Below are 15,175 nucleotides of genomic sequence, written 5' to 3' on the forward strand. Positions count from 1 at the left end.
CTTCTAAAAAGCACAAATATTAAGTGGAAATGAAGAAAATAAACATCTATTATTCCAACTTACCCAGACACGTGAGGATGTGAAATTATACACATAAACACATGCAGTCAGAGATGTTGGCTAAATAAATAACCCATTTTCGCAACATCACCACAGCAGAGAAAGGCGGGAAGAAAGGGAATTGAAGATGTGGTAAAAAAATATAAAAAGAGAATGGAGAAAGTTTAAGAGGAAGAAAGGGTTGTTAGGCAAACAGCCTGCGGTCTGTCTTACCTTAACATTTGGCTTCCTCGTTGAGAATCCTCTGTACCATCCTGAAAGAAAACACAAACATGAATGACTAACGCAGCAAACACTGATTGAGATCCATCCAGTGGCGATTTTAGAGCCTTTTTAGGGGGGCTCAAGCCATAATGTAACAAATAACAAGCAACGCAGGTGTCACTAAAAACTGGCATGTTCACATTCTTGAACTTATTGCTTGTCCTGAAGAATACATAGTGCTTGCCAACAGGTTCTCACACCCATCTCTAAAATATGGACGCTTGGTCAGGTATTGACGCTAAAAGTCTCCTTTAGCGCTTTAAGTAAACGCGCTTGGTCGGGACTATTTCCGTCCCTTTAGCGCCTTAAGTAAACACGCTTGGTCGGGACTATTGCCGCCCCTTTAGCGCCTTAAGTAAGCACGCTTGGTTGGGACTATTGCCGTCCCTTTAGCGCTTTAAGTAAACACGCTTGGTCGGGACTATTGCCGTCCCTTTAGCGCCTTAAGTAAACGTGCTTGGTCGGGACTATTGCTGTCCCTTTTGACGCAGTTATGTTAAGGAAAAGGTCGTGGTTGGGCTTACGGTTCCGTGACACGCGGGAACTACGGGATGGTTGGGTTTAGGAAAGGGTCGTGGGTGGGCGTACGGTTCTGTGACACGCGGGAGGAAAGAAAAAAACAACTATAGCAAGCGTGACAAGCGGGACGCGATCCCCGCTCTCCTGGGTGAAAGTCCTGTGTCTGTGTGCGGTGCGTTACACAAACACGCTGAAAGACGCCTTTTTCGTCGCATCAGACGCTGACAGCCACTGTCCAAACGTCCTTATTTTACGAGTTCGGAATGAGAACGGGTTGTGCTCGCTGACATTGTGTCTGAGCTAAAATTAAACTGATTGATGCCTGATGATTGAAGCATATGACGCAGCCAGGTGTATACCAAGGACCAATACCAACGCCTGCTCTAGATGCATTTTGAAATATACCAATACCTGTTTTCTGAACAAGCACACTTTGTTTTGAAGGAGGAAGTTACTTTAGAAAAAAAGCATATAGTGCTGGACACGGTCGAGACCAACTAGAATATTTGGCGAGTCTGACACAAGTCCGAGTCCAAATACCAACGAGTCCAAGACAAGTCCGAGACAATAGAAAAATGTCTCGACTCGGGACTCAAGTACTACAGCCCTGATCGGAGATAACTCAAACATCATCAGCATCTGTCGCAGTTTGATTTGACATTCAGGGACATTCACACACTACTACCCTTAACCCTGTGTGACCTAAAGAACATTTGTGAGTGTGTGTGTGTGTGTGTGTGTGTGTGTGTGTGTGTGTGTATGTGCATGTGTGTGTGTGACGATCCCCGTCCTCCTGCAAGTTCTAAAGAGCACAATGGTTCTTTCCACATGGACGGACATTCATCAGATGCCTCTGCGGAGTAGAAAGCTGTCACAAAAACTGACTCAACTTCGAAGTAAGCCTTGACAGCTGAAAATGACTTGTATCCAGGGACTAAATATGTACAGGGGAGCTTCCTAACATCCTTTCAGACTGTGGGGACATCATTTGTCTGCATCCAAGTGGAAATAAAAATGATTGTGTCTCTGGCTCTTGGAAATATACGGCTCTGTGAGGTCTTTCTGTGACAGATTGAAGCAAAAGAGACATTTATTTATATAAAAATGATGCCTGTTATTACTTTGCCTGCCACTGTGTGCACCGCTAGAAAGCCAAGCTGGTATACTTTTATCAGAGGTGACTTTATCTAAATCGACCAAAATCTCCAGCTTGTGCTCCGTAACAAACACGTTTAATTACGAATGTTAACTAGCATTTTAGTGATCAATAATGAGCCTGTGTCTATGTTATCTCCTTACATATACCTACGCTCTCCATCTCTGCAAGATTGGGAATGATTGAGATTTCTCTTGGCACAGCTACCAGAAGACTTCCAACTTTCAGACAGGTTGCTCACGTCACATCTACGTCGTCTCTCTCAGTTGGAGGCTGCTCAGTAACACTCAGCCATCACCGGAAAAGAGCTTCTAATATCCTTCACTGGTCTCCGTCCAGAGACACGGGATCTGTTGGTCCATTATATATATACTGTCTATGGTTGTCTGCTCCCGGATTACAAAAACATACAGTGGAAGTTGCGTGGTTATGACACAATCGTTAGCCTCTTTTTATAAAAACGTCTGCTACTGTGCCATAACGTGCGGTACAAGGTAATGGAGCCTTTTATACATTGTTGTGTTTCTTAAGAAATAAACAATGGACAAATAGAGTCTTTAAATGCTTCAGATGTAAAGTTCTTCGCTGTCAAAGTGACGTCAAAATGAATGGCAGTCAATGGAATGCTAACGGAAGGTGATGGCTTGTTAGCCTCAGAATCTCCCCATAGGAGGTACGCTTTCCGGATGCTTGCTTACCCCCTTGTTCAAAACAGACCAACATGGCTGCTCCCTTGGAAACTTCCACCTATTTTACGAAAACGGTTTACCGAAACGTGTCAACTCAACGCCGCGCTTCTCGAAAGTCGTCACGCCGCTTACATGAATGCATTGCCCGACTGCTCACATAGACAATGAATGGGAAGCGAGGAAATGATGCTGCAAGTGGACACGTGCCATTACGCTGCATCAGCTTAGTATTAACTTTTGTCTGATATTCTTGCACAATCGTGTGATTCATTTCTCAGCAGCCCTCCATGATCTGATATGAATATGGAGATGCAGGCTTAATTGGATAGTTAACTAATAACCAATCAAGATGCATTTATCACCCTCTTTAAGATGGCCCCGTTTAGTCCCCAGCCTCTCATCTATATGGAAATCAGGGTGGACCAGCAGTGTCTGGAACTATTTGTAAAAGGGTGAAATCAGGCAAGTGTGCGTGTGTGTAGCTGAGTGAGTTTACTGCATCTGTAAGAGATACCAAAAACACAGGAGACTAAAAGACTAAAAGACTGTTTTAGCCTCTTTACTCTGGCTCTCAGAATGTTTTAGAATAGATTTTACTGATCATGTTTAAGGCTCTTCACTCCCTCGTATATCTCTGACCTCCTGGTACCGTATTCATTGACATGCCTCCTTGTGTTTAATGTGTAGATTTCAGGACTTTTATCATGTCTTTAGGTGAGATTCCTCCTATAAGCAGAACCCCCCCCCCCCCCTCAGCTGAGTCCAGTGTCTTCTTTAAGTCGCTCGATCGCGTTTTAAGACCCCAATGTCGACTTCAAGGCAGCAGCGCTGCGACCGTCGCCTTCAAGGCACCTAACCCTAATCTTAACCCTAACCATTGCCTAATCCTAGTGCCTTCCAGGCAGCGCTGCCTGGAAGACGACGTTGGGGGCTTAAAACACCAAACGCTCTTTAAGTCCCTAACTTTTATCGAAGAGCCTTTACTGATTGTTTTTGAGATCGGAGCTCCTTTAAACTGTCTTATATTTATTTTAAAAAACAAAACAATTATACAGCAAATAGTTTTTTACTTTGTTTTAGTTTTACAAACCTGATGTTTTTATGTGTGGTCTGTTTTATTTTGCTGCTTTTGTAATGTGGATTCTGAAAAGTGCTCTATAAATAAAGATTATTATTATTATTGCTATTGTCAAAAAAAACATTAATTTGAGTGTGTGTGTGTGTGTGTGTGTGTGTGTGTGTGATTATTCTAAATTAATGAGAGCTAAAATGACGGAGCAGGTGTGTTTGGTGCATGAATGCGCTTAATTTGTCTGTTGTCACGCGGCGTTTCTCTGAAGAAGAGTAATCATCTTGCCTCCCGTAGCCAAGTGGCTCACTAAGCGGTTATTAGAATAATCATGTTGCACTGTTATCAAATTCACAATGATCATCTGTGAGTAGAAGGCAGAACTCGAGGAGCCACTTCTGTCGAGTTAACGCGTGTTCACACTGAACTCATTATGGACACGGCATTATTCAAGAGACGCAGATTTCCTTCAGAGCGATCAAATCAGCCAAATATGAGTCTTAACGATGCTTCATATCCCTGTAGAGCACACCGCGAGCTACTCTGCGAAATAAGAATGTCTTGTTGATGCAGTAATAGTTTCCAGGAGGGGCGTTTTTCATTTTAGTTTTGGTTATAGCTGCACGAGCTGCAGCTGAGCCACCGAGCCTCACATCACACTGCCACAGGTATTATTGATAAGTGCCCAATCAGTACTCTGTGCAAACATTAATAAAGAACCAGGCCGAGGGTCACCAACAATCACCATGGTTACTTTATTGGTTGTTAGAGCAACCAATAAAGAACACACTGCGCCAAAACGTCCAAGAATCCAGAGATATCCTTTTCTTTTCTTTTTTATTCTGGCAGAATGTGGATCATTTATGCCAGGTCTACTAAAACTGAGCTAGATTTGTCTCATGTAGTGAACGGTGTCAGGATACATTGCATGTCTTATAAAGCCTTCTCAATTACAGTTTGGTCCACATGAAGCCCTAAAAAAGTCAGCGAAAAAAGTAACCATCAAAGAGTTAGCAGATCAAGCTAAACTGTTTCACCGGGGTCAGCCCTATGTTCCCACAGCCCTATGATCCCACAGCCCTATGTTCCCACAGCCCTATGATCCCACAGCCCAATGATCCCACAGCACAATGGTCCCACAGCCCATTGGTCCCACAGCTCTATGTTCCCACAGCCCAATGGTCCCACAGCCCTATGTTCCCACAGCCCAATGGTCCCACAGCCCAATGGTCCCACAGCCCAATGGTCCCACAGCCCTATGTTCCCACAGCCCTATGGTCCCACAGCCCAATGGTCCCACAGCCCAATGGTTCCACAGCCCATTGGTCCCACAGCCCATGTTCCCACAGCCCAATGGTCCCACAGCCCATGTTCCCACAGCCCAATGGTCCCACAGCCCAATGTTCCCACATTTCATCACAAGATTTTTCTTAAAATTAGGTCCTATGTTAGGGTTAGGGTTACATTCCATCTGTAGTCCATTGCGACTGGATAATAGGTTGGGTGTAATTGGCTACCACATTGGGAGAAAGGGGGATAAAATCTGATACAAATTTATGAAAAAAGGAAATGTGGGAACATAGGGGCCTAATTTTGAAACAAATCTTAGATAGGTGGGAACATAGGGCCTAAATTTCAGTGAAAAAAAAATCTTAGAAATGTGGGAACATAGGGTTGTGGGAACATAGGGCTGTGGGAACATAGGGTTGTGGGAACATAGGGCTGTGGGAACATAGGGCTGTGGAAACATAGGGCTGTGGAAACATAGGGCTGTGGAAACATAGGGCTGTGGGAACATAGGGCTGTGGAAACATAGGGCTGTGGAAACATAGGGCTGTGGAAACATAGGGCTCTGGGACCATAGGGCTGTGGAAACATAGGGCTGTGGGACCATAGGGCTGTGGGAACATAGGGCTGTGGGAACATAGGGCTGTGGAAACATAGGGCTCTGGGACCATAGGGCTGTGGAAACATAGGGCTGTGGGACCATAGGGCTGTGGGAACATAGGGCTGTGGGAACACAGGCACGCTTCCGTTTCACAGGCCTGAATATGCAAACTGACCGGTTGTGTGTGAATTTCTGAGTGTCAAATGCAGCAAATATGCCAACATTTTCCTGGGAGTGTCGCTTAATTATAGTTTGAAAAACAATCTCTCGTCTTTTTGGTCTGGCGCACAACTAGGTGGGCCACAATTTATTGTGAACCTAAATTGATTCGTGGGCCGGATCAAAATGTGCGAGGGCCCGTATTTGGCCCATATCGTCGTATGGTTTGGAGGACTTGTTGCCACATCATTATCTAATATCAGGTTCTCTCTTCACAGCCTGGTTGATTCATATTTTACTGTTATTTGCCAACAGCCAGCTCTCTCCTGGACATCCGCAGCAGCAGCAGCAGCAGCTTGCAATAAAAGATTTGTTACAGCTGGAAAGCCTCTCCAAAATAATGAGAGGCTGTTCTTAGTGTTGACTATGGGCTATTCAGTAATGCTGACAGCATTAAGAGTCAAAATGGCCGCTACGCTCTTAATCGAAGTCTAATGCCTTCTCAAGTGTGATGACTGTAATCTATAGTCCAGGAATGGAACTTGGTGGGGATTGCATTCCCGCAGCCTGGCTGCCATCTCCATATCACTGTCATTATAGTCATAGAGTTCCTGTCTGCGGAGGATCATTTTGCGTTAGTGCAGGCAGAGAAGTGCCAGCCACAGTACAAGAGGGCAGGGGAGCCAATTTTAAGGAAGATTTTCTGAGCATCTTGAACACTCGGTGTACTTTTAAGGATACAAGCTCTGCAGTATTTCTGCAGCAGCTGAACTGGCAAGAATAAGACACACACACACACACACACACACACACACACACAATATCCATTGGAAAAAAACATGTTTACCTCAATATAAATACTACCAATTGCACAAAAAATACATTCTCTCATAAATATCTGTTCTGTGCTTTCCTCGCCAACCATTGTTTGATTGTTTGGAGGGTATTTTCTAAAAATGTATTTGCATGTTCAGATAAAGACAGAAGCTGGGGGAATCTTGGAATTGCCACAGGGACCTTGGACAAAAGTTAGCCCCAGCTCGCCCAGATAATCACTGTGGTGCCAGCCCGTGCCACAGGGGCTCGAATAATTGCCCATGTCCCTCGCTGGAGGGCTTGCATTTCATAACGAGGGCAAATTAGTCGTTGATCTGATGCCGGGAAGTTAGCCCGAAGTTTAATGTGCGACTGGTGTATTACAAGAACTGGATACAGCGTTCGAGGCGATGCACGTTAGCCATCACAGAGCCAAAAATGGCCCGGATAATCTGTACTACTTTCGCAATTTGGGGCCCAGAAAGCAGGCGCGCAAAGCTGAAAACTAAAGGTGACGGAGCTTTCGAATCAGTGGCTCCTAGACTATGGAGTGCTTTGCCTCATGATTTTAGAGCAGCGGCCTCTGTTGATATTTTTAAAAAGCAGCTAAAGGTGCATCTTTTCTAGTCAGGCGTTTAGCCACATTGTTGACTGTATTACTATGAATTTTTATCTTCCTTGCTTTTGTCATTTACTGTAATTTATTGTAATTTATTGTGATATATTGTAATTTATTGAGATTTTTAATGGAATCGATGGGTTTTAATGTATGTCATTTATTTGGCCTGTGACGCATTTTTGGACTGTCTGTGATAAGTGCTGTATAAATAAACTTTGTTGTTCTTGGTTTTAAGGCCTAAGATTTTCATTGCCAACGACTATATCTGTTATTGTTGTGCATATTCAGTGTTTCCTCTATGTTGATTGTGCAGTGGCGGCCCGCCATGGCAACATTTCTGCCGCCACGGTCTCAGAAATAGGGCAGACGCACAATGTAGTCGCGGTTGCCTTTTAAATGATCCTGCCGACATAATGCACCCCCGTTGGCTACGCTCACATTGCAATTTAACAACAAGTAGAACTATTCAGGGGTTATTGGGACCGTCCAGTTTAACTCCACATACTGTTGCGTTGATGTAGTTTATTGTCAAAACGTTCGCTTTCTTCCGAGTCGACTATTAAACCAACAGCTCCACCAAAGACGTCACCGCGGTTGCTCCGTTCTAATTAGACAACATTCAACTTGTCAGTTCTGTCAGCTCATCGTGCTGATATCATACATCTGGAAACATTAAAACGGTAAGTGAGTCAGTGGAATATTTCATTCTATACTTTGGGTTTTGGTTTCCCTATGAAGAATTTCTTGTAAAATTAATTTTGTAGACCTGTTGTAGATGTTAAGTGCCCTATAGTTCCTCACAGAATACAGTTCAATCACAACTGAAAATATGTCTCATTGTGTGTGAATAGAGATGAATAAATATATTTGTTTGTGTTGCAGCGGAGTGTAAGTTCCGTAAGACACACTAAAGGAAACACTAATCATTATAAAAGAGAAACCTTGAACATTGAGTTTTCCATCAACTGAACATTTTTCCTCTCTCTCTCTCTCTCTCACGGCATCTCCCCCTCCCCGGGTAAAGGAAGGCCCAATCAGCCTCTGGCGCTGGATCGATGGCCGCGGCACTGCCCAGCTGTGCCTAATGAAGCACATACTCACTCATTATCTGCAAAAGACAACACTTCCTGGCTTCAGACACATCCGGGATTGAGTCGCTAATTTCTGAGAGTCAAACTAGGAATAGAAATGGGAGTGACACTGGCTAATAACTTGAGCTGTCGTCCAGGCCTGCGCTAAACTATCACAGGCTTTCTGCACTCATTATTCCAGAGAACAGTGGTTGAAGAAATGAGTGTTACTTTCTTTTTACTGTGTGTACAGTAATTGTGCAACAACACAGCCACGGCAGCATTAATGTGGAAGCTTTTTCATGAGAATCTGGAGGAAATGTAGTGGAGCAAAGAGCTACAATACTGCAGCTCTGACTACTTCCACGGAATTCTTCTTTCCGGACAAGCTAAAGCCAAATGGTACAACCAGTATTCCTAAAGTACTAGTACTAGTTTCAGTTTACATTTAAGATAAGGCTACACTAAGTAACTCAGCAGTATGTCTATTAGAGCTGTCAGTCTTCCTCTATAATACCATTCAAATTCCATTTGATATTTATTTTAACATTCAAATAATATTAGAATATTAAATGCTCAATTGCAGCCTGTTAAATGTACTACACTACTCAGGCTTATGCATTGTCAATGCCACTATAAGCATGTGGTAGTTGTTACACGTTCTGTCAACTAGAGGGACTTCTAACATCAGCCTGGCCTTGAGGGGACCTGCACGCAACTTTGTTAACATTATTTTCCACCACGAGCACGCAGCTAAAAACACAAATCGACTTCCGGTGGAGCGGGCACCCGAGATGGCTGCATAGTAGAGCCCTCTGCTAAGCTGTTCACGCTCCCCCTCCTAATTCGGTGACTTATCTACTTTTATGCAAGAAATAGCCGTATGACAATTTCCTAACACAAATAAGAATGCAGACAACTCAGAAGACCATCCTACAAGATGACTTGAGACGCCTCAACACACGACACCCTGTTGAAGACGAAGCAGTCAACATGGCGGCCTCTCCAACATCGGGGTTACAGACGGATTCTACAGGAGAGCTAGCTAACATTAAAACGCTGCTACAGGGTATCGCTTCGGATATGAGTGGTCTAAAGGCGGCATGGATGCAGTCCAAACTACTGTGGAGAAGTTAGGGACCCGATTGGGGGCGGCCGAGACACGGATTTCGGCCCTGGAAGATCAAGATCATAGCAGAGGAGCGGCAGTGGAGATGGCGGCTAAAACCATCACACAGCTCCAGGAGAGAATAACTTATCTTGAAGATGCCGGCTGCCGCAACAATGTCCGCATAATGGGGATAGCGGAAGATGCCGAAGGTCGAGATATGCAGGGTTTTGTGAGGAGACTCATCTCCAATGCGTTGGATGTGGAGCTTACTCCGGAGTTTAATATTGAGCGCGCCCACAGAACCGGCCGGAGAGGTGGCAGAGACCGACATATTATTGTGCGCTTCCTGAAGTTCGGAGCTAGAGAGGCGGTGTTGCGAGCGGCCAGGGAGAAGGGACGAGTGACCTGGGAAGGCAAGCGGGTGTTTTTCTTCCAGGACCTGTCGCAGGATGTTATCCAGAAACGCAAGAAGTTTGACGGCGCAAAAAAGCAACTACAGGAGAAGGGGCTGCGTTACACTATGGCGTACCCGGCTGTGCTGAGAGTGGTTGTAGATAATGTTAGACATACTTTCAGCTTGCTGGAGGAGGTCGGAGAGTTTCTGGCTACAAAAACTTATTTTTTCATATTTAATGGGCGCTTACACTTACTGAATGACCTCCCAAGATCCTAGACAAACTCGTTCTCATCTGCAGAGGATAGTATATAGACAATGTTATATTGGAGGGGGGCGGGGGCGGCTGGGTTGGGAGTTTCATGGACGTATTATTTTTCTGTTTGGTTTCGGAGAATAATATGGTGTATGATACGGTTCGTATCAGGTTTTTAAAAGCGTGTACCATTAAAATGTTCGGGTACGGCGTTATTTTTGTTCGGTTAGAGGAAACGCATCACACAGGGTTGCATTTAAATCAGAGTCTGCGTTATTATCGTCAATGCACAAATGTATTATGAGATCACACCAGGTGGCAAGGGGGGAAATCAATCAAATAATAATAATATATAATAAATAAATAAACAAAGATAACTGAGTTTTATGGCAGAAATGCTTAAAGTGCTGTCTTGGAATATAAAGGGGGCAAATCTTGCTTCTCGGTATTAGGTGCTCTCTAATTAATATTTATGCCCCAAATACAGACTCTCCAGACTTCTTTACTGACATTTGTAATACAGTGAAACAAATGGGGAATCAGTATGTAATAATTGGGGGGGATTTCAATCAAGTGAGAAACCCCGCACTGGAGAAATCAAACCAATCAAATACAAGGCCCAGAGGGTTAAACAACAACAATATAATCGGACACTAATAACCTCTGTGGAGAATGAGGAGGGGGTTTTAGTAACAGACCCTGGAGAGATCAATGAAGCATTTAAGACTTTTTACCAATCATTATATACATCCCAGAGCACTGAAGACCTGGACGTGGTGGATGAGTTCTTGTTCCAGGCCCATCTGCCGTCCTTGTCAGAAGAATCACAAGAAGAAATTGGAGGGGATATTACTTTAGTAGAGGTCCAAAAGGCTATAAAGTGTCTAAGTTCTGGTAAGTCCCCAGGGGACGATGGTTTCCCTGCAGACTTTTATAAGGCATTCTCTGACAAGTTGGCCCCAAGACTACTTGAAGTTTTTCGGGAGGCACTTAAAACTGGTAATATGCCATTATTAATAACACTTATACATAAAAAAGGTAAGAACCCTCAGCAGTGCGGTAGCTACCGACCAGTCTCTTTGATAAATGTGGATGCTAAAATATTGGCTAAAATGTTGGCTACAAGGCTAGAGAAACATTTGCTTAGTATAGTCTTATTCACCCGGATCAGGTCGGTTTTATCAAAGGAAGGTCTTCAGCAGACAATGTTCGTAGGTTGTTACATTTGGTATGGCAGACAAGGAATAGTGCTGAACCTAAGGTAGCTTTTTCTCTTGACGCTGAAAAAGCGTTCGATAGAGTAGAATGGGGGTATTTATTTCAGGCCTTACACAAGTTTGGATTGGGCACTCCATTTATAAATTGGGTCAAACTGCTGTATTCCAATCCTAGGGCCTCAGTATTAACAAACGGGAAGAAATCCTTAAGTTTCCCCTTCTATAGGGGTACGAGGCAGGGTTGCCCCCTGAGCTCGTTGATTTTTGCATTGGCGCTGGAGCCGTTAGCTGCTGCCATTAGAAACAATGTGAATATTAAGGGAATCCAGGCAGGAAAAACTGAACATAAGTTACTGTTGTACGCGGATGACATAATGTTACTGACCATAAATCCGGAAACAGCGGTACCCCATATGTTATCACTGATTGAATCTGTTTCCCGTATATCTGGGTACAAGATAAATTGGGGGAAATCAGAGGCAATGCCTTTATCAATGGTGTGCCCTCCATCTATAAGGAAAAATTGGCAGTTTAGATGGCTTCCTTCCGGCCTGGTGTATTTGGGCATTAAGGTCACCCCAGGTTTGAAAAACATCATGACAGAAAACCTCCTCCCCCTCATTTTGCACTTTGCAAAACTGGACTAAACTGGGCTTATCCCTGCTGGGTAAGATAAACATCCTAAAAATGATCACAGTCCCACAAATTAATTCTATTACTTATCTACTACCTGTAAGCCTCCCCTCCTCGTTACTAACAAAGTTTAATAAGGCAGTAAATTATTTTTTGTGGGCAGGCAAAAGACTAAAAACTATATGCAGCTAAAGAAGAGGAGGGTCTTGGCTTACCAAGAGTGGATTGGTACCACTATACTTTCTCCCTTAACCAGCTGTCCAAAATATATATGGTAGAAGACCAAGCTCCTCCATGGGTCTCGATGGAAAAGGAACTTACATATCCATTCCCCATACAGGCTTTTATATCGCAAACAGGTGGAGAAATCCCATTTAGGAATCCACTGTTGGCATTTGCGAGAGAAACCTGGAGTGTTTCACATCAGGTGACAGGATTAAGGCCCTCCTTCACAAAAAAATCATCAATCTGGCATAACAAACTATTGAAAATAGGCAAAAAAACTCTCAAAGAGGATGTGTTCATGACATTTGAACAGATAATGACCACGTATAACATTCCTAAGAAAGAGTTTTGGAAATATCTTCAGCTGAGAAGCTGTATAATGTCTATACAAAGAAAATTCAAGAAAATTCAAGAGAGCATGGGAGGAGGATTTGAAGGTTGGCATAGCTGACGAGACTTGGGAGGAAGTGGTGGGGTCCTGGTATAAAACGTCAAGGGAAGTTCAGACTCGATTGATTACTTATAGGATCATCCATAGGGGTTACTGGACTCCCTGTAAGATGGCGAGACTAAAATTAGTGGATTCAGATGTATGCTGGAGATGCGAAAGAAGCAGAGGCACATTGATGCATATGTTATATGAATGTCAAATGACGACAAACTTATGGGAAGATATTATAACATTCGTTAACAAAGTACTATGGCAGACTTGATACAGAACCCGGTACTTTGTATATTAGGCATAATACCAGCAGGGGTGGGCCTGTCAGTTCAACAGACTCTATGGTGCAGACTGGCCTTCACCACAGGTTGTAGGATTGTGCTAAGACATTGGAAAACAAAACACATCATCCCTTTCAATGAATGGTGTGGAGAAATGACCAAAATGGCCAGCTACGAACAATTAAGTTTTAACTTGAACAACAGACAGGAGGTATTTTGGAAAATATGGGGCCCCTACATGAATGCAATATTGCATACTTAATGGGGCAGAATTTGACTAAATGATTTTAATGCCTGTATAAGTCACTGCTAAGATGTTTGAGAGATGACTGGTATTGCATGATATTGGTAGAATACTCATCATTTGTGCTACTGGTGTTATGATACGTGTAAGGTATGGAGACGAGTTAGACCAATGTTTACCCTGTGTATGTATATTTATATTTCTGTTATTTTTTGTTTTTTTCGCTCATTTGTTATCATCTCTCTCGTTTTTGCTTTAGAGAGAGAGATCACTATTGTTCTTGTCTCTGTTTCTATAAAAAAACAATAAAAAATGTGAATGACAACACAAATCAACAGAGAACTCTGTAATGAAACATTATCTAACAAGTGTATTGTTTTAAAGGCTAACGTTGCTCGGTTAGCACAACGACATCATGTTAGAAAGCACAGCCGAAACGATTTGTCATAAACTAGGTAAGTAACAAACAATGCTAACAGCATTGATAACTAAGCCAAACGGTGCTGCCACTGCTATTTTAGTGATTTATAAGCAACCTGTTTCTTACAGATTGTCTCGTTACTGAGAATCCAGCTATTAGAAGGTAATATATGAAGTCAAAGCTAACTCTGACAGCTATTAAGGCAGCTAACATTACCTTTAGCTTTCTCCATGAAGCTCCCAGCTAAGCTAACGTTACTATCCCTCGCGACGCAGTTTGAAAACAAGAACAAGCTAACTAATGTTAACATAAGCACTTTGGCTCGGTGGATGTCAATTTTAAAGTAATGTTAAAACTATTCATCCTTACGATTTCCAGCCGCAGCCTGTCACTAACCCTTGTACTAACTTAACTGAGTACGTAACGTTAGCTCAGTAATGTTGTACTAACTTTACTCGGTACGTAACGTTAGCTCCGTAATGTTGTACTAACTTTACTCGGTACATAACGTTAGCTCCGTAATGTTGTACTAACATTACTCGGTACGTAACTTTAGCTCCGTAATGTTGTACTAACGTTACTCGGTACGTAACGTTAGCTTAGACCTCACAATGCCTTGTGTTTCTCACTCCAGCTAAGTTATTGTTCATAAGACGTGACATGGGTGACACATGCGGGTAGGCCAAGGCGAGACAAGGGACATTAGCTAACGTTAGCCAACCTATTTATAAAAAAAATAAAAATAAATCAAATAGTAATTTCAGCATTCAAATAGTATTGATTTTTTCACTATTCAAATTATATTCGACTTTCGGTATTCGTTCCAACAGCCCTAATGTCTCTTTGGACATAACCCTCATGTGGTCAAATTTGACCCTTTTTAAAAATGTCTATATCAGAAATATGGGTTTCTTATTAAAGCAAATTATTGTAATAATTATTATAATTATTACTGTATTATCAATAATTATTGTTAATCTTTTTGACCCAGGAGAACAACAAGGTGTTCAACAAGGGTTAATGCAGGAAATGTTGGTGCAAAAGAAGCTCCACTTCCATACAGGTGCTATACAACTCTCCAAAGGTCAACCATCTTGACATATCTGCTACTTTCAGCCATTTACAGAAATATTGTCCTTTATATTAGATGTTCTGTGTGCATTTCCTTCCTCATAAAACATTTGCAAAGCTGATTAGTTAACTTTATCAATCCCCAGAGAGGAAACCAAACCAAAATTGTGCATTTAAATCCATGTTTCTTTGCTAGCAGTCTTCGTCTTCACTGCATTGAGACCGTTGGTGTCAGTGTCGGTGTTGCCAAAGGTCTCCGTTTGCAAAACAACCCCGCAGATTCCAAACCAAAACGGGTCAGAAGTGTTTTTAAATGTCTCCAGTAGGGCTGCAGCTATCGATTATTTTAGTAATCGAGTATTCTACCGATTATTCCATCGATTAATCGAGTAATCGGATAAGAAATACTTTTGTTTTATTGAAGAGCAATAATAAACAATAGTTTGGTTACATTTTCGGACTTATTTGGTTAAGTTTATTGCTTACAATATCATCTCTCCAAAAACTAAACATATTTAACATATATAACATTTTCTGAAATGACATCAACCTCACACTAAGGCATACATTA

At 42.5% G+C, this 15,175-nt stretch overlaps 1 long non-coding RNA gene across 1 annotated transcript in view; it reads right to left on the reverse strand.

The window, feature by feature from the left end:
- LOC144517367 (uncharacterized) overlaps positions 1-15,175 on the reverse strand; it is a 149,354-nt gene that overhangs the window by 22,851 nt on the left and 111,328 nt on the right. The window contains exon 3 of the long non-coding RNA XR_013501925.1: positions 274-314. This is a non-coding gene — a long non-coding RNA (uncharacterized LOC144517367). The remainder of the gene's footprint in view (positions 1-273; positions 315-15,175) is intronic.

Source organism: Sander vitreus, chromosome 4 (assembly GCF_031162955.1).
Source record: "Sander vitreus isolate 19-12246 chromosome 4, sanVit1, whole genome shotgun sequence".
NCBI lineage: Eukaryota > Metazoa > Chordata > Actinopteri > Perciformes > Percidae > Sander > Sander vitreus.